Source organism: Pan paniscus, chromosome 4 (assembly GCF_029289425.2).
Source record: "Pan paniscus chromosome 4, NHGRI_mPanPan1-v2.0_pri, whole genome shotgun sequence".
Classification (NCBI taxonomy): Eukaryota; Metazoa; Chordata; class Mammalia; order Primates; family Hominidae; genus Pan; species Pan paniscus.
In genome coordinates, this window is record NC_073253.2 from 25420517 (window position 1) to 25440964 (window position 20448).

The window sequence follows — 20448 nt, forward strand, 5'->3', positions numbered from 1 at the left end:
CAGAAACAAGATAAATCATATGATTTCACATAGTGATAAGTAAATGATCTAAAATAATAGAGTTTAATGATAGAAAGTAGAGGGAGGAAGGTCAGCAGTTATTTTTAAAAGGGTGGTAGGTCAGAAATGCCATTTTATAGTGAGCAGACTTATATTAAGGAGCTAGCCATACAGAGATTTGAGGAAGTACATTTTAGGCAGAATAAAGGAGCAGATGGTGCTCAGATGTGGAGGATCCAGGTGTGCTGGCTAACAGGACTCAAGAGAAGTAGGGAGGTAGAGAGTAGAGCCAGATGAGTTCAGCAAGGTAACTACGGTAGGTCACATAGCACCTGGAAGGCAAAAATTTTGAGTTTAGATTATACTTCAAGTATAATCAGAAGCCATTGAATGAATATAAGCTGGATAGAATTGTAATGTAATGTCTTACAGAATTCCTGTAGCTTCTGTGGAAATGGACTACTAAAGGAAATAGCAGAAGTAGGGAAACCTGTTGACAACGTGGTTTCTCTCATGCTTCATAAATATCTTTTAAATCCAGTATGCCTCTTTTTATCCTCCACTGCCAAATTTAATGAGTTCAAAAGAGAATATCTTTGGAATGCCATGTCATTGTAGGTCATGATGAGAAGTGTCATAAAGTGTCTGAATGTAGAGCATTCCCATTGGTCAGGTGTTGGAGTCACTACAGGATCCAGAGAAGCTTAGCCTCAGGGATAAGCTTCAAAGTGGTCACAGAATTCAGTTATTCTGTCTGAGAGATAATTTCATTTATCTTATGCCAGATGAGTGTTGACAGCTGCAATAGATATGGAGATTGAAATAAAATAATTGAAAAATGTGGTCCAACCTCTTGATAAAGCAAGAAGACACATGCAAAATAAATACATGTGCTGATGATGTAATTTGTAATACCTATCAAAATTTTATTGGTTTGCATTTGCTACTTTTGCTCTCTGCAATATTAAAATCTAACTCTTAAAAAATTTGGATCATTCTTACATAGAGGCAATAAATCTTCAGTCTATACAGAAATCTGGTATTTTACAATCATTTTTATTTTCAGCATTTCAGTTTGAAAAAACAAGCAACAGTTAAAATGCTTTTCTGTAAGTACAAGTATTAGTATTTTAAGAATATTGAATTTTGCAATTTTCATTGCAAATATAAATGTTCACTGTTGTTAATACATTAAAATGACATCATATGCCTTAGGGTAGCCTAGAAATCTAACCCCCACATATATTTTTTTCCTCTACAGTAAACACATTCTGAATTCAAACACTGATTTACAAATGCATTTTTGGATTTCAAGCTATTTGCAAAGGTGGACACACTGTATTGTGTACACTGCCCTGAGGAACCTTGAAGTGAAAATAAGGAACCAAATGAAGTTGATTAGATGCAGCTAAATAATATACAGTATGTTTCTAGCAAGAAATGGTTAATGTTTCCTTTGCTTTCACTTGAACCTGACTCATCTGCTGCTTAATATTTACTGGGACTTTGAGAGCTTTTTAAATTTTTTTTCACCTTTTGAACAAGTTGTCTCTGTGTGAAATTATTACCTAAAAGTGAGCCTGTAGGCTGTGTTTTGAGGTGTAAAAATAATCATAGCTGAACAAAAGTGATTCACCTATCAGTTTTCCAGAGTAAAGGAGATGAAGAGAGCAGGGAGTGAAAACATATTTTGACCACTGAGAGACAAGCTTGTTGGAAGCAACATTTCTCAGTCTCAAGATCGCTTGTGCACCTTTGCTTCTTCACTAAAGCATCCATCTAGTTAGCATATATCAAATAACCTGCTCAGCATTTTCCTAGGATGATTTACTTAACTTGTCATCTCTTAAGAAAAGAAACACACATTTTCCTCAGTCTCAGCCATTGGTGGAAGTGATGTCACCATCTTGAGCAATGGAAGCTTACTCTTCCAAAGTACTGGAATGACCAGATTCCACAAGGCTTTCACCTCCCTGGACAGAGGAGAATTTTTGCTGACTTATCCCCACTGTACATATTGCTACAATTACGGGGGATTAAATGGCAATGTAATCACATAATAAGTTTACTTGGCTGAGGAGGAAAATGCAACTTATAGAGAACTGTGATTTCCCGATGGGCTAACACAGCAGAGGAAGCATTTGAACGGTGGATGTAGAGATGAGGAGTGTTTTGTTCCACAATCCCTCTGATAGTTATAACTCCCCAATAAATAAGAGCATTTTGATTTATTCTCTTCATCATGATGCTGCTACCCATAGGTTATTCTTTCATTTTTTGGTAAGTGGTAATTGACCAACTTCTCTCACTCCTGTAGCATTAAAAAATAAACCTCCCCTTGCAGACTCCATATTGTTTTCTCCTTTTTACAAAGATCAATATACAGGTATACATTAAATAATTTTCATAAAATAATGCTAGTTACTCCCCAAAGATATCAACTATAGCTATGCTGTATTTGGGGTTATTATTTCAGAAGCCAACTGGGCACACGCATTCTTCTCTCACCCCTGTAGAGTGGGGTAATGAGAAATGCTTTCAGAGCACAAACCTCCTCAATGCCAATTGTTACGTCGAAAGTGCACACCAAAATATTGAGCGATACGGTGTGCCTTTAAGTAGATGCTGGATGTCCACATGCGCTCTGTCTAAATTGATAATCCCCAATCAAAGATTTGTTAGGAATAATATTTTGGGGTAGGAACCTTCTTATTTTTTTATGGTTGGGTTGCCACATTCAGGACTTATGGTGATGAAGCACTGGAAAAGCCAGAGATGAGGTTTTATACTGTGATTTCTAGCAATAGTTAACCATGGGCAAATGTTTTTAATCCATAGAGTTTTACAACTGTATTCTATTTTCCTTGGCCTATGAGAAATGCAAATATTACTTCTTTACTATTAACTCTATCAGTTCAGATAATCATGATCTGAAATCAATGTTTTTAGCTAAAATAAAAATCTGCTGTTTTATAAGGAAGTGTTTCTACATTAGAAATTATACTAATTTAAAATATGATCTTATAGAAAATTGAAAAATCAGCATGATATGGTGGGATTTTTGACAGTTATATTTTTTACTTTTACTTTTAATTGATACATAATAGATACACATATTTTGGGGGTGGAAAGACATATTTTGATGAATCTTGTCCAAATATCTGTTTTATTAGGGGAAAATATTCGAAGGAAAATGGTTGATACTTTCTCTTCAAAAGTTTTTCCATGCTAATAAAAGAACATTTAGTTTCTTTGAAAATCCATGCTTTTTACACAATTAGCAGTTTCAGAATTAATCTTTGTTTTTCATTTTCTGTAAGTCAAAACACCATACGAGGTGTGTTTTTTCAAGAAAAGAAAATGAAAGGAAGGAAACAAAAAGACAATAATTTCCTCCTTCAGCACATTCTCTTTTTACTTAAACATTTGTGGAAGTGAGAATGTGTCTGTGTTTGGAGCATCAAGCTTCAGTCATGATGGCTTCATGTTGTAAGAACCTGCTCCAAAACCTGCTCTCTGTGTAGCAGCTCAGATGGAAGGACCAAAAGTGTGTAACTGTGCTGGCTCAGCTGCAGGACAACAGTTCTCAGCCACCCCACATGGTGGAAGCCTTCAAACAGTTATAACGCCAACCGCAGAGATCACCAGGGTTCCAAAGATCAATTGCTATGATTCCATGCTAGAATTTAAATAATATTTGGATGTGTCACCAAATGTCTTCTCCTTCTATCTCTCTCTCCCTCCCTTCTTCCCTCCCTCCCTTCCTCTCTCTATTACACTGGGGCACAAACATACACACATACCCCTTTCTTGTGAAGCATTATCCTCTGAAAAGAGAGTAGTGAATTGTTCAAGATATATTCCATCATTCTGTAAAAGTTACCCTAACTTATTATAGTAAAAGATACTGAAAACGATTGTAGAAAGGTTTTAAAAATACAACTACCGAATTCTGAGTATTTGTAAACCTCTGTTTATCTGGAAACAAGGAATATATTGACCGTACTGTTGCTGTCTTTTTCCTTCTTTGTTCCGTTTAAAAAACATACTTCACATTTTATTAGAACATTCATTTGAGGATAAGAGTGAAAGGAACAAATGAAAAAGCTATATAAGTCATGTATGCTTAATTTTTGGTTGTTTTATAAATGTAAGGTGAAGGGAATTAAAACAAAGTCTAGCATAAATGTTTAGAGACAGTAGATTTTGTGATTCCGTAACTGAGAGTTGACTATACATATTATTGCTTTGAAAAAAATTGCAGACAAATTTTGTCTTTTATATTGAATGCTGATTTTTCTACCTTACCTAGCCATCCTGAATACCATCTTCAAAATTGCCTTCCACATAATTACTGAATAATGTCTTCTAGATGCTTAAGATGTTTGGTTGGTCTTTTCTTTACCCAAATCTCCCATTTGCCAAACCTCACCTTACCAATTCTGTAAGTCGTGGGCCAGGCCTAGCTAAGAGATCAAGACCTCTCTGGCTATTTGCTTATAAAGAAATTTCAATAAGCCAGAGTCCTCTTTCTCTGCCACATAATAGGCAAACTCTTTTCCTCTAATGAGCTTCTTAAAAAAGACCCTTTATCTAATAAATTTAACACTCTAATTTAGGGAGTTTCAAGAATAAGGGGTTTGTTGCCCCTTATTATAACATTATAACAGGTCAATGCAGGACATGTCTGGCTAAATTAAGACTGGCTCTTCAAATGTCATTATGATGACAGCCTCAAGGTATCCATGTGCTCAGCCCTTACTACTTTCCCATGTGTGTCTAATGGTCCTCATAAACATAACATGTCCAAAAGAGAACTCTTGATTTCTCACCCTCTGCATCTCAACAATTTTCTTTTCTCCCCCATCTCAGCAATTGGCACTCTCTCATCCTCTACACCTTATTTTCCCCCATCTCAGCAAATGGCACTTCCATTCTCCATCTTTGATTCCTTTCTTCAACATTCAATAAATATATCAGCAGGCCCTTTTATTCTACTTATAAATGACCACCTCTCTTCATCTCCAACACCACTACCTTGGTCTAAGCTTCTGTCATCCCTCTTCTGGACCAGAAAAAGCTTCCAAAAAATATCCCTGGTTTTCTCTTGCAGCTCTCCTATTTAAATTTATTTTAAAGACAAGTTAGATATTTTCTATTCAATTACTTCCCATTACTCCTAAGATAAAATTAAATCCTCCTCACTTCCTTTGGTTTCCTGCATTATCTAGTCCTTTCCTTTCTATAAGCGTATTAAGCTTCAAGTATTCAAGATATAAGCAAATAATTCAAAAACTCCAACAAAGACCAAACCGTACATGTGACTTCAAAGTTCAATAAACCTACTCATAAGAACTAATATTCATTGAATTCTGTCTGCATCAGATGTTTAACACTCATTATCTCATTTGAATTTCACAACAATACTGGGAGCAATTATTATTTCCATTTTGCAAATGAGAACACTGAGGCTCAAGGTTAGGAAATTTACTCAAGGTCAGGAAATTTACTCAAGGTCAGGAAATTTACTCAAGGTCTCACTGCTTAAAAGTAGAAGAAACTTGAAAAGATTGAAGCTCAGCATTTTTCTAAAAAGTTTGAGCTCTTCATCTGTCTTTTTGATGTCTTTGTCTCCCCCATTATTCCGATCTGAGAAACTTGCTGGTAAAATGAAGCCTCAACATGGCTTTTTAAAGCAGGATTAAAGTGTACTTAAGTTTGCACTCCAGAGGCGGGGAACAAACTTTGGCAGCATGTCAGAGTACACTCCTACCTCATTCCTGAGCTGTGGTTTGTTCCTTTTTAGAGGCTAGAATTTTGATCAAACTGAATGATAGGAAAAACATATATCCTTCAATAATTGGTCAGAATAATAAATGTCTCTAGCCGACATGGGATGCTGTGGAGGAAGCATAATAAATTTCATGCCGAATCAGCTTAAGAAGGCAAGCTGAGGCCAAAGAATCACAGCTGTCATTTGGCTGTGGGAAAGGGTTCAGAGGTCCCTTCTACTGTTCATTCCCATGAACTTAAGGTTCTCAGAGGGGCACTCCGGGAGGTGACGCTCCATTTTCTGTAGTAATGTGACCCAGAACATGACAGATTGCTAGTAGTTAATAAACAGGTTATGATAAAAGTTCAAACCTGATTTATTTCTTTTGCCCAAGATTGGCTGTATTTTCACAAACATAAAAATACAGGCAAGCAGCTGAGCAGATCTCACAGAAGCCAATCCTATCAAATGGACATTTCCAACTGATATTTTATTATCTGGAAAATTCATAGAAATTGTAAAACATAATTAAATATTTCAGATTTCCAAATAGAAGTGACATCTATCCACACATGTAATTTTTATTTATGTAGTGCAAACTTTATGTTAAGATATTTAAAATTTAGGAGAAACTTTTTTTGTCACAGAAGAGTAAGGCTCAATCCAAATATGAAATGTAAAGGATGACATGAGAATGGAACTTTGCCACATGCAGGAATCTTGCATTACTTTAAAAATGTTTTTGGACTATGTGTTCCTGAAATATTTAAATATTTTAGGAATTGTCATGATTGGCAATTTGTAATAAAACTTTTGTGGTGGTGTGAAATTTGATGATGAAAGTAATAAAGATGATAATAAAAATAAAACACTAACAATAATTGAGTGTTAATGCATGCCAGGTACTGTTCTGTGTGTTTTGTATTTATTAATTTAAAAATCCTCACCACAACCTGATAGCATAGGAAACTTTCTTGTCTCCATTTCATAAGAGGAGAAATTGAGGCACAGGAAGATGAACAATTTGTCCAAGGCCTGACAACTAATATATTGCAGAGTCAGCATTCAAATCCAATCCACCCTCTTCCCAAGCAATACAATATACTTCTAATTCATAGGTTTGCATTCATATGTAGTATGCAATTTTTAGGTATAGTATATATTTATGTAATATAATTATAATACTACAGTATACTTCAGAAACAGAAGCCAGCAGTACTCCTATGACTAATTCAGATAGGATCATCAAGAACTGGCACTAAAATGAAGTTTTCAGAAATTAAGACAGGAAGCTTGTGGTTTCAAAAGTTATGTGGTGATCACTGTGATACAGGCAATGACTTTTGTTATTCCATCAAAAGAAGAACTTGCGGGAGGACACAGTTAATGGAGAAAGAAAGCCAGAAATGTTAGTTTTGCCAGTGGATTCACTGAATAGCAGCTATCTCTTAAGCCAGAGGATACAAGTTGCCAGGAAAAAAAAGTTCACATATTCCCTTTCACATTTTTATTGCATTTTTGTTGCGTCCTTTAGTTCTTGATAGAGTGTATAAATATATAAATATATCTCTAATTTACATCCTGTATTGTGACACATTTTGGCGTTTGATTTACCATTTTTATAAAGCCAGTGGATCTGGTAGAACTAAGGGCTTGTTGATTGGGAGAGAAACAAACAAGAGAGGTGCCAAGTTCTCCAGGGCAATGGTTGAATTATTTTGACTGTTGCCTTCCTATCAGCGTACTTTTTTGTACCATCTCAGAATTGGAGCACCAGGAAAAGGCTTATTTTTAAAAATGACATTCAAATAGAAGAACACATAACAGCAGAAATTAGAGTGCAGTTTCCAGCAAATAGTTTGAAAATCTTATACACTGTCAAATGAAAACAAACTTCTTGGTCTTTAAATTAGAAAAATAGTGAGAGGATCAGAAACAGCTGTGGCACGTAAGGAAGAAGAAAAACACTCAGCTGTAGTGTGGGGAGTTGATGCTGAACTATAAAAAATTGTCATTGGATTTTATTACATGCTGGCTAATTAATGATAATGAATCTTATTTTTTTCTTTGTACATTTTGAACATATTTAAAGATGAACAGGCAGACTACTTGGTATGTATATCTGTGCTAACCTTGGCATCTGAAATTTTAGTTCCTCTTTTATTCTGGAAAACCCAGGATAGGAAAGACACTCTTCTCTTTAAGCCAGTAACTGAGTTGATTCTTAGGCTGGCTCTTATCATTATTATTTAATTCTTCCATCATATAAAATGTTTCATTTTCCGCTATTATCATCAATAATGCCTGCATTAACTATCCACTTCATGGGACCAAAAAATAAACGTGAAGAAGCTTCAATACTATGACTAGATAATTTTTTTAGCAGTTAAATAAATGTTGACTACATTTGTTCCAGCCACACATGATGAATATGATTTCTCTCCATCTTCCCCAAAGCTAAGAAGCTAAGTTCTGTGTTTTATTTGTATGTTTATTTGTATTTTTATATTTATCTCTCTTGCCAAACAGGTCTTAGGACAGCAAATAGTTGGTATTTTGGGAAAGTGTTCATTGAAAATGTCATCGTGTTGTTTTTGCTGTATTTCTGTACAATCTTTGTATATAAGGATGAGAATATATGTAGCTTTCCAAATTCAAAAGCCACTTATGGGGTTGCGGGTACTGTGGTCAGAGTTTTGGAATCTAGGTGAGTAGATAGACACCTAAAAGTCATTAATTCTGTAGTTTTTCTCTGATGGCAGGGCTGTACACATGTTTATGGTAGGGATGACATGGCTACATTTATTAAGATACAGAAAGCATTTATTTTCCTGGACTTCTGCAGCAAAACCACAATGATACCTTAGTGGGAGACAGCCCCCTGGCCCTCACCTCAGCTGCTCCTGTATTCACCACAGCCTTAGGGACACCCTTGATTCTTTCCGTTCATTAAGAAAAAGGTATAATTGTTCTTGATTACTTATCTTCTGAAAAACATTAAAGAGTTTTTTTTTTTTTAATAAACAAACCCAAAAACTAGCCTACAAAACGCCTCAAAAACATTATGAAGCCTTTGGTAAAAACAGGTTAGACCGGGACTATATTTGGTCCTTAGACTGATACCTCGACATAGAAAAAGTAACATTTTAGTATTTTGATGTTGGTGGATAATGAAGGGTGAAAGGAGAAAAGGAAAGAGTCACCAAATTTAGGCAAAAATAAGAGAAAAACAGTTCAGACAGTAATTGTCAGGAGGTTCCTTTTCCTTTCAACTTTCAGGGACTTTAAAACTTCAAATGAACCAAAAGTAATTTTGTATTCTGTTGCCCCTCAGTTTCTAAGGTTGAACGCTTCTAAATCTTAACAAGTCACTGACCACGTTACACTTTGTCAGCTGGTTTCTAAAATGAATTTATATGTGTGTACATAAGTATATATCTATGTTTTTTTGCCAGTTCTGCATACATGAAGATAAATCCCTATCAACCTCATAATTGGTGAAGATTATAAAATAGAGAACAGCCAAGATCAATTATTGGCAAGTATGGCAAATGAAAAAGAATAACATGCATATGTAGGTTAGAGATAATTTCTATGACATAATTAAAACTAATAAAATAGAATTGGGAAATTAAGAATATTGCCAAGAAAAATAGTGAGAAATGTAGCAGTAATATAAATGTGATGATGGTAGCGGAATTGGGTAATAATTAAGACACACTAATTAGTCCCTGGAAATCAAGAACTCATGATCAATTGGATGCAGACTAGATTATGTTGACCTTTGCTTAGCAAGAGATATTGTGAGCTAATAGTATTTATAAATTTTGTAGGTGAATATAATGCTTGTATTGACTAGAAATAAAGTGTTTCAAGCATACTTATGCATTTAGTAGCATCTTGTAACATAAAGAGCATTTGATGTTAATTATAATTTACTCCTATCCATTTGTTTAAAAATAAAATCCACTAAGAAACCTGAGTACATGTTTGTTAAAATGAGAACCGCGCATTCAGATTTAGATTTTAGTGCATCGAGCAATCATTTAGTTTCTAGGGAAAGATTGAATGTTCATTTAAAAGTTACTTTTGATAACTCTATAGAAAAGGCACTTGTTAATCATCTAAATGCTGTGAATTTAGATGGAAAGTCATATGAAAAGTGAGTGTTATCATACATTTAAGATCTTGTACTTATAATGTTATTATAATCTTTTGCAATGCTTAATATTCTATAATTAATTAATTTAGTTTTTGATTACATTGTAAATTTTTTCCTGAGTTAAAACAATCCATCTTCTTTTTGGAAAAATTGTTTAAAAATTTTTATTTTTAAACAAATGGATAGGAGTAAGTTATAATTAACATCAGATAGAAAAGTTAGAAGATAGAAAAATTTTAAATCACTTTTTATTCCATCATTGTGAAAGTTTTAGTGTTCTTACCCTCTTCTTTGTATATGTGTGTAATTAATTTAGAACAGTATTTAATTAAAACAATCTTAACAATGTTGTTTTAAATTAAAAAACACAGAAGCTTCTTACATTTTCTGTCTTAATAAATAAAATGTATTAAGGAGAGTAATTAAAGAAATAATGGTCTGCATAAAGAGACCATCTGTAACTCTTAGGTGGGATTGTAGCACTGTAGACAAGTCAAGGTGCCTATCCTGAAACTATTCATCACAAACTCGACCACATAAATAAAGGCCCAATAAGATTGAAGAGTCAGATTATTTTTTGCATCAACTAGCCCTCCAGTTTATTGTTGCAATTTATTTTGTCACACCTGGACATTGCTAACAGGGTGTTTCTTCTTCCTCATTTTTGTGGTATCCTAGCATTTATATCTTTGACTCTGATCATAGGAGCCTCTTCAGATTATAAGAGTGGACTGCAGTGGAGCTAAGAAAAAACAAGCATAGAGTTTGATTTTATAAAGCAACCAAAGTCTTGTTAATAGGTGTAGTCAGCATAATCAGTGCTCATGTTTTTGACCCATTACTGTTTTCTACCTGTCTTGTTTTTAGCTTACAGTATTGCCCATAAAAAGGAAGCTTCTGATCATCCTATGGGAGTGTACTTTGTCATAACTAAAGACAAAAATGTGTCCAGTGAGTTTCTGATTACTCTCTATGTGTACAGACATTTAACAAACACATTACATGTCTATTAAATTGTCTATAAACATTTAACCAGACATTTCAGAAAGAAAGTCAAGAATATTTCCGTAAAATGTGACAAGACTGGCTATACTGAACTAATAAATAAACCCTGAAATATAAACTTAACAAATATGAGGCTTACTAAAAGTAAGACTAAAAGTCTGAAGCAGTTCAGGTGACACTTTATTCCATACTGGGACTCAGGGATGCAGGCTGCTTCTGGTCTGTGGCTCTATGATCTTAACTCACGGTCTTCAGGCTTGCCACTGAAGAAGAGACAAAGGAGGCACGCCAGCTTTGATTTTAGCTGTGCATTCATTCTCATCTCTTAGTCCATGTGCCAAACTAGTCACATAGCTTTCACCTACCCAAGGGAGCCTGGAAAATTTAGTGGGATGTATGAGTTAGGATTAAACCACAGAAGCAGAACCAGCAGGAGATGTATATATTAAGAGATTTATTACAAGAAATGGGTTTACGCAGTTGTGGGAGCTGGATATGCAAGGCTGAAACCCACAAAGCAGGCCACCAGGAAGGGGAGACTACAAGTAGGCTGAAACTCATAGGTACTTTGGGCATTTGCACCATAGCCTACAGCGGTTATCAACAGGACTTTTTTTTTTTTTTCTCTTCCTCTCAGGGAAATCTCAGCTTTGCTTTTCATCAGGCCTACACAAATTAGCCAAGATAATCTTCCTTATGTAAAGTCAAATGATGACGCACTTTTAATTATATCTGCAAACTCTCTTCACAGCAACACCTAGCATAATGTTTGATTGAACACTAACCCAAGTTGCCAAAATGACACATCACAAAAACCATTACCAGGGAGCATATGAAATAATAGGTGAGCTCTAATGACCCCGGCCAGAATATGAGATAATTATACTAGGTCTCACAAGGTATCATTTATTAAGAGCTGCAACAACAGAGAAAAAGATGTGAAAGGACTGATGGGATCAATGGGCCTGTGAATTTGTGTGCGACAAAGAAGAGAACCATCATTTAATTATATAATATGTTCATTTCATCATCTAGGCTGAGCTAATAATTAAAGATATTTAATCTAGAAAAATTGTATCCAATTTTCAGAAACCTTCCAAGAACCAGCAAACACCTCATCATACCAACTTTTCCTAGCAGAGTTTGTTTTCATATTTTGTTGAATTGTGATACTAACTAAATTTCTATGCATGATCTTGTCTTTTTTATAATTCTACCTATTTTGCTATGTTATTCATCTCCTCAGCATCTCATGCTTATTGTTAAATTCCTATTAGTCAGTGCAAACTAGCCTATTTCTTTTTTCTTATGGCTGTTGAATTCGCATTTTAGTTGAAGCTTAAATTCTGACTCATAATTATCTTTCTTCCTTTTCTTGTACCTCTTGGCATTGCCTTTATATTCTTCTTTTGCTTCTCATTAGCAGCCCACTGAGCTGTATCACTTTCTCCCAGCAGCAATGAGCAAGATAGCTTTAATTTAGTAACTTCTCATTGCTGCCAGCCAGTTGGTCCTCCCCATTGCCCAAGTCACAGCTGACATCACTGTTGTCAGTGTCACCTGGTAATGGCTGATGGTGTTTCACATACCTCCCTATGTTCTGAAAGTAATATTTGCCAAGAATTGGCCAGACACTAAGGTGGTTGGGACCAAGCAAATATTCCATCTGTTGCCTGTATTTGTTCTCTGTATACTGCCTGAATATTACCTGGGCCGGGGGTGGGGGGGAAAGACACACTTCCACAAACATGAGTTCTAGTAGGGAAGGAGCCAAAAGCAGGCCTTTTCTGGCCAAGTTGTGCTAAACCTTTCTCTGTTGGAAGTTACTCTTTGCCAATCAGTCAATAAGTCAAAACTAAAAGCTGCAGGAGACAAAGTGATGCAGAATTAATGAACTTCTTTGTGCCAAGGTACAAAAATAATATTTGGGAAATAAACATTTTAGTTTTAAGGTCAAAGTTATTTCACCTTGGGACCACTATTAGATTAGCAAGTGATTTGTCAGTCACAGACAGCTGTTGTAGGTAGTCCTAAAGTGAAGTGATTATACTCATTAAGCCAAAGTATATACTTTTCCTTTATTACCTATTGGGTCAAGATCTTACCTTATAATAACACACCTGAATATAGATTTTCATTGCAGAATATAATTAGTGCATGGTCTATTGAGTAAGCAATATGAATTTTTAAAATTGTCTAAACACCTCTTTACATGCCAACTCTGGTGATAATTACCAAATGTCTATATCTAGAAAAACAGGCAATTCAGAAATATCAATTTGTGCTATTATTTATGATACACATGTGCTAGTTTTCCCTAAATATAGACATTTGGTAATTATCACTGAGACTATTTGTTATAATTCCGAAGTAGATCCCAATGAAATAGAAATATAATTTATTTGGTAAAAATGTAAATGCTGAAAAATTCTCATTATCTTTCTGCAGAGTACAGTTCTTAGTTTCCTATTCATATTTCATGTAATAATTTTGGATTAGCCATCTGGTTTGTTGAGGGTTGAAAATCTGTTTAACACCAACGCAGAATTTTTGTTAAAAAATAAAACAAGTCATACAGAAATCACAAATGTTTTCAGGTATTTCACAATGCTAATAATGAATAGCTTTTAGGATATGGCATGTAATTTGCACTTTTATCTTTAGCATTTTCTTTTCTTTTCATTTGTATAATTTAGATTCGCCTTCAGCATACTTTTTAAGACTATTTTTCAGGGATGTGTCAGTATGAAAGGTTGATATATAATAAATATTACCAAAAAACTATGTTGGGCCACCCACATTTTTCCAGTACCACTCTTTCCCTTGTCCAAGTGGTTAGCTCAGTGGATTAGTTAGAATCCCCTGAGTGGATTAGATTTTCTTAACGACTCCAACTCTATAGTCCTGAGATTGAATTACTTCCTCTCTATCCATATCTGCAAATGGATTTCAACGCTCTGCTCCTCATCCTGGATAGAGGTGATTGGTTCACACTGGAGACTAGGAAGCGGAGTTTGCATTTATTGGTATAGATCCATCACTTCATCTGTGTGAAAGCCTTGAAGTATGTGCTGCATAAAAAGTTGAAGAACAGACACTATCTGACTTCAAGACTTACCACAAAGCTACATTAATCAAAATAGTGTGGTATTGGTGAAAGAATAGACAAATAGATAAATGGAACAGAATAAAGAGCCTAGAAGTAGGCCCACAGAAATGTAGTCAACTGATCTTTGACAAAGGAGCAAAGGCAATACAATAGAGAAAAGAGTCTTTTAATAAATGGTTCTGGGATAACTGGACATCCATCCACATGCAAAAAAAATACATCTAGATATAGATCTTACACTCTTCCCAAAAATTAAGTCAAAACGGATCACAGACATAAGTGTATAATGCAAAATTATAAAATTCCTAGAAGCTAACATAGGAGAAAATCTAGATGATCTTGGGTTTGACAATGACTTTTTAGATACAATGCTAAAGGCATGATCCATGAAAGAAACAATTGGTAAGTTGGACTATATTAAAATTAAAGTTTTCTGCTCTGTAAAAGACACTGTCAAGAGAATAAAAAGACAAGCCAAAGACTGGGAGAAGATATTTGCGAAAGACATATCTGATAAATAGCTATTATCCAAAATGTACAAAAAAACTCTTAAAACTCAACAATTAAAAAAAAAACCAACAATAGGCCAAAGGCCTCAACAGATACCTCACTAAAAAAGATATACAGATGCCAAATAAGCATATGAAAAAATGCTTCGCATTATATATGTCATCTGGGAAATGCAAATTAAAATGAGATACCACAACATATCTATGAGAATGGACAAAATCCCATTATCAGAACACTGACAGCACCAAATAGTGAGGTGAGGATATGGAACAACAGGAACTCTCATTCGTTGCTGGTGGGAATGCAAAACAGCGCAGCCACTTTGGAAGACAGTTTGGCAGCTTTATAAACAACTAAACATACCCTTATCATATGATCCGGCAATTGCAGTCCTTGGTTTTTACCCAAAGAAGTTAAAAACTGATTTCCACACAAAAGCTTGCACATGGATGTTTATATCAACTTCATTCATAAGTGCCCAAACTTGGAAGCAACCAAGATGTCCTTCAGTAAGTGAATGGGTAAATAGGCTGTGGTATATCTAGATAATGGAATACTTTTCAATGCTAAGAAGAAATGTGCTATAAGCCATGGAAAGATGTGAAAGAAACCTTAATATATATCACTATGTGAAAGAAGCCAATCGGAAAAGGCTACACTGTATGATTCTAACTGTATTACATTCTAGAAAAGGCAAAACTATGGAAACAGTAAAAAGACCAGTGGTTGCTAAGAGTTAGTGGGGTGAGAGGGATGAGTAGCTAGAGCACGAAGGATTTTTAGGGCAGTGAAAATACTTAATGTGATATTGTAATGAGTGGATACATGTAATTACACATTCTTCTAAACCCATAGAACATACAACACCAAGTGTGAGCCCTAATACAAACTCTGAACTTTGAGTGATAATGATGTATCAATTGCAATAAATGTACCACTCTTGTGGGTGGTGTGAATAATGAGGGATGCTATACATGTGTGGGGGTAGGGGAAATATGGGATATCTCTGTACCTTCTCTCACTGTTGCTATAAATTTAAAACTTCTAAAAAATTATGTCTTAAAAATAAAGTGGGTATGCAGTGTTATTCTTATATTTGATAAACCATGTTCTTACCAGCAATTCCTTTTCCACTGATGGAAAGAAACAGGTTGCTACCTATGGATGTGAGTGTCTGTGACTCTATCTCAAATCACTGACCCACATACTGTTGTATCTTGCTGAATTATTTTTGTCATCATTCATTGCGCCTGACTACAAAATTAGTCTGGATAGAACATCTGGATAAAGCATTCCACTCATCCAAGTATCAAGCAGAGTAGATGTGGGTATTCAATTCTGAAGACCAAACTTTGGCTCATCTGAATATGAGGTTAAAAAAATTATTTGGGGAGAAATATCAGGCCCACTCAACACAGATGTGGAATTCTGTGAAGTACTCATTAAAATGCCACCTGTGGGAAATGCATCTTTGAAGGGAAAAACTCAAAATTGAAGAGACTGTGTCTGGGCTCCTGTTCTTGTTGAGACTTGGCCCAAAGCTGGGTAAGATAACCATGAGAAACAGGTTGGCTTTTCATAAGGCTTTGAAACATGCCTGGTTTCCTTTTGATATGGAGAAGAATAGTCAGTTTTGTTCCACGATCTGTCATTTAACCATCTAAACTCTGACAAGGCTGAGGCCAGGGAGGCAGGGAGTTGCTTCTTCACGTGCATAAGCATAAGTTTTCTTTCTTCTCTTTTATTTTTGAGATGAGCCCGCTCTGTGGCCCAGGCTGGAGTGCAGTGGTCTGTCTCAGCTCTGCAACCTACACCTCCCAGGTTCAAGCAATTCTCCTGCCTCAGCCTCCTGAGTAGTTGGGACTACAGGTGTGTGCCACCATGCTCAACTAATTTTTGCACACACACACACACACACTTATATACAGAGAGAGAGAGAGAGAGGGAGAGAGATGGGGTTTCACCATTTTGTTCAGGTTGGTCTTGAACTCTTCACCTTGAGAGATCTACCTGCCTTGGCCTTTCAAAGTGCTGGGATTACAGGCCTGAGCCACCGTGCCAGGCCCCCACACATAAGTTTTCTAAGGGTGTTTTGAGAAAATGTAGGCATGGGTACTTATTCCATTCAAAAAGAGATTCAGAATACAGACTTACATACTTCTCAACCTTTGAATTTTTTTTCTCTATTTCCTCCCTAAACTTTCTAATTGAGAAAGGAGTGAAGAATGATCTATATATTACATATAGGACAACTCTTACAGTGTTCTCAGTAATGGGTCATTTTTGTCTTGATGATGTTTACTTGGCTAAGGTGGAAAGTAAAGAAGGTATATAAATGAATTAAAAGGCCAATAAATGGATGCATGTGAAGATTAAGCATTCCTACCCAAAGCTGCATACAGATAGTGAGGTGTTGCAGACAACACTGACTGTTTGATGACAACACTGACTGTTTGATGACAACACTGAGCGATTAGCACTAAATTAGTCTCTTGCTGCAGGTAAAGACACATCGAGTCCTTGGGCACATCAGAAGGCACAGAGTCATTGTAGCAATAAAATATGATGGGACAGTCATGGTCACATCAGAGAGGAATATTCTAATCAAAGATATATAGAATGTTCATATTCTACCCCTTTTCACAGGAAAAAATGATTCTTGTCTCCATTGCCTTTATTGGGGATAATTCCTCTCACTGATTGATTAGGAATATGAAGATAAAAGATATGATCAGAGCTTATAAGATCTCAGGAAGTGTGTAAATACATTTGACAGTGGATCTGAAATGGTTTCTTCCTTTCATTCTTAACTATTTCTTTCAAGGGATTTGGTACACTTAAAACAAGTTTCTGCATTTTCTTCTGGGAGATGATGATATTCTCTTACCTAAATGGTGAAGGAACTACAGTAGAAGGGAATGGAATGGCTGGGTGAAAAGCAGTAGTACCAACACTTTCAGACAGTATAATTGTGGTTTGGAGCAGTGTAATTGAATTTTCATGGGCCCAATATTTTCTGAATATTAATTTCAAGGCTGAGCTAAAGGGTTTGGGCTTAAATAAAGTGATTCTATGATTCTGTTATGTGAATACTTACTTGGTTCCTATCAGTGTTCTACCCTCTTCTTTGCTATTCTTAAAATAGTTCAGTGTTTTGCACACAGTATAGAGTGTACATACTGGTTTATATTGATGGAAATGGCAGCTAAGGGCATTACTGGTTCAGAAAGTTTGAACCAGTCTGTTGCTAAGTCTAAGGTGCTTAATTTTCTGTAACTCTTCCATTTGGACTCTTTTTCATTTTTCTTGTCTGTAATGTCTACATTGGATTGTTTCTCCAGAGGCAAGAGTATCAAGATTGAGACCCTAAGCAGTGTAGCCTTCCCCGTAAGTTCTTTCAGTTTAAGTACAACCAGTCTGCTGTACAAAGTCCAGCAGGGAAACATCCTCAGAAGTATCTGTATGCCAAAATATATTTTTAAAACTTATTCTATTTATAATCTCTAATCCTTCATCTCAAGGCTGTTAGACACTGTCCTTTTATTTGAAAGCTGTTATTTTGAGTACTGATTTTAGAACCAAAGTCTCAAAGCTTCATAGAAGGCATTCTTTTTCCTAGCTGTAAGCTGTGGAGTTGATTTTAATAGTACGTCAATTGTAAAGCTGCACTAGCTATTGCAGGCTACGGCTAATTCAAAACTAAATCAGATTGGGAATACCATTTGGTGTGATTATATCATTAAACCACAATTGTCTACCTTCATGCACTCCTGGGCTTAGTATTGGTGTTGACAATAATACAAATCATAATATCTTTTTCACAAGAAATGCAAAGCTCTTTAAAATGGTCTCATTATAGCATCCCTGTGAAGAACTCAGAAAATACCTTTATCTGTGTTTCCCCAGTTGAAGACAGTGATTATCACTGAATCAAAACATGAAGCAAGTTCCCAGAAGTCGGGGTTTTTAGCTCTGGAATGAGTGTTCACTTCACTTAAAGCAACTAAAGTGAAACTAGATAAAAACATAATTTTATAATCTTATTATTCTAATATTATGACTATTTTTACGTTACCAATAGGTTCCTTTTCTAAAAAGAAATACTATTTGAGTGTTAAAACTAAAACTTAAATGGTATTTTTGAGGCAATAGCAAAGCCTAACTTAACCTTGAATAGTACTGATGTAATGTTTTAATCAGATATAAATGCTCTTTAACTTTTTCCTACTTGTCTCTGTTTTAGAGATGCAGTTCTACCTCGTTGTGACTGAAATGGTCAATTCTTAGAGCTGCTCAGGCCAAGTTAAATACATGATAACACTCTAAGTAGACAAGTGGCCATATTCAGACCAAATTATCAGAATGCTTTTTAATCCTCCATCGCATCTTTAAATTGAGTGCCATTAATACCTAGATTAGTAACCTCAAAAAGCAGGCTGCACCAGATAGGAATTCTGCTCCCAAGGTACTGCATGATTATGTTGTGAGATATTTGCAGAGAGGTTTATTTTGGGCTGGGTGAAATTAGCATCTTTGTTTACAAGAATACCCTCTCACTGATCAAGTTAAAGTACATGCCTAATAACCAGCATTTCTTAGACTTTTATGTTGCCCTTAATTAGACTCTTCAAAGTTAATTAGGGGAACAAATGGTACTTTTTGTTCTTTTAAGTCCCCTTTAACAGCTTTCTGACACATAAAATGTTCCCCCATTTATAGCTAGTTTGGCTTCTGCTTTAAACCTACTGGTTAACTGCTCATTGGTTAACTCCTCCTTCATTCACAGAATGAAAACCACACTGTTTTTGAGGTGCCTCTGATCCCCCCTCTTTTCTTCCAATTTTCAAACATTAATATGGTTCATTTTTAGGTAAAAAATTATTCATTAATTTTTTTTGTTCTTGTTTGGGAACAGCATTTTGCTCAAGGCTTAGAAACTGGCAAAACTAAATTTGTGAAACACTAGCACATGCAGGGAGACTAGGAAAGCTTCTGCCTTAGAAATTGCACAGAAAAATCGAGTTTCCACACCCCTGCTCCTGGACTTGGGGTGGGGGTGGTGGTGGCGGTGGTGGTGTGGGAAGTAACACTGTTTTCATTTGAATTAAAATAAAAATGATTGGCCTCATTTTGATACCTATTCTACTTTTGAATATTTTTCTTTATTTCTGTTCAAAAAAGGGCTTATTGCATACAGAAAGCTGGCTTTCAAAGTAATAAGCTAATCCATGGATGTGAGATTTTTCAGCCATGCTGTCTGTCTGCTTTGTGCCACTAATGGTAATATAAGACTATTAGAAGTGAACCGAGTAAATGAGAAATAGTCTTTGCATTAGAGCAGGAGTCTGTCACTCTTCTGGCAACCCTGCCGAGAGCTACACATCAAAGCCACCACACTGTGCTAATAGTGTCACTTATCCCACAGCCTTTACACTGTCCCATATGCAGTTACTATGCAGGGGGTGTGCACATGAGGGTGAGAGGGGAGTTGACAACGTGCTAGAAGAAACCGTAGGAGATAAACTGAATGTGATTTATCACCTCTAATCCTTGCAATGGAAAACATTTAGGAAGAGCAAATAATTGAGGTCTTTCAGAAATATGCTTTTATTGAAAAAAAAATCCTTGAATTAATTGGAAACCTAAAAATGGAGGATTAAAATATTTTTTAAAAAGTCATGAGAAAATCTTTAATGTATTTAAATGATTGGAAGAAAGAAATTATGCTTTAAAGCAATCTCCTTAAAACTACTTAGTTTTGATTATACGCCTGAAAGAATGCTAAAAAATAAAACCTTTCATTATTGTTTTTGTATATGGCAATCACGATCATGGATATCTACATAACTCAAGTTGCTGAAACAAAAATATTTCCATTAAACTGGAAGC

At 35.5% G+C, this 20448-nt stretch overlaps 1 long non-coding RNA gene across 1 annotated transcript in view; it reads right to left on the reverse strand.

Annotated features, from left to right (window-relative positions):
* Positions 1-1037: 1037 nt before the first annotated feature.
* LOC134730425 (uncharacterized) overlaps positions 1038-20448 on the reverse strand; it is a 72120-nt gene continuing 52709 nt past the window's right edge. Inside the window, exon 5 of the long non-coding RNA XR_010112185.1 lies at positions 1038-3679. This is a non-coding gene — a long non-coding RNA (uncharacterized LOC134730425). The remainder of the gene's footprint in view (positions 3680-20448) is intronic.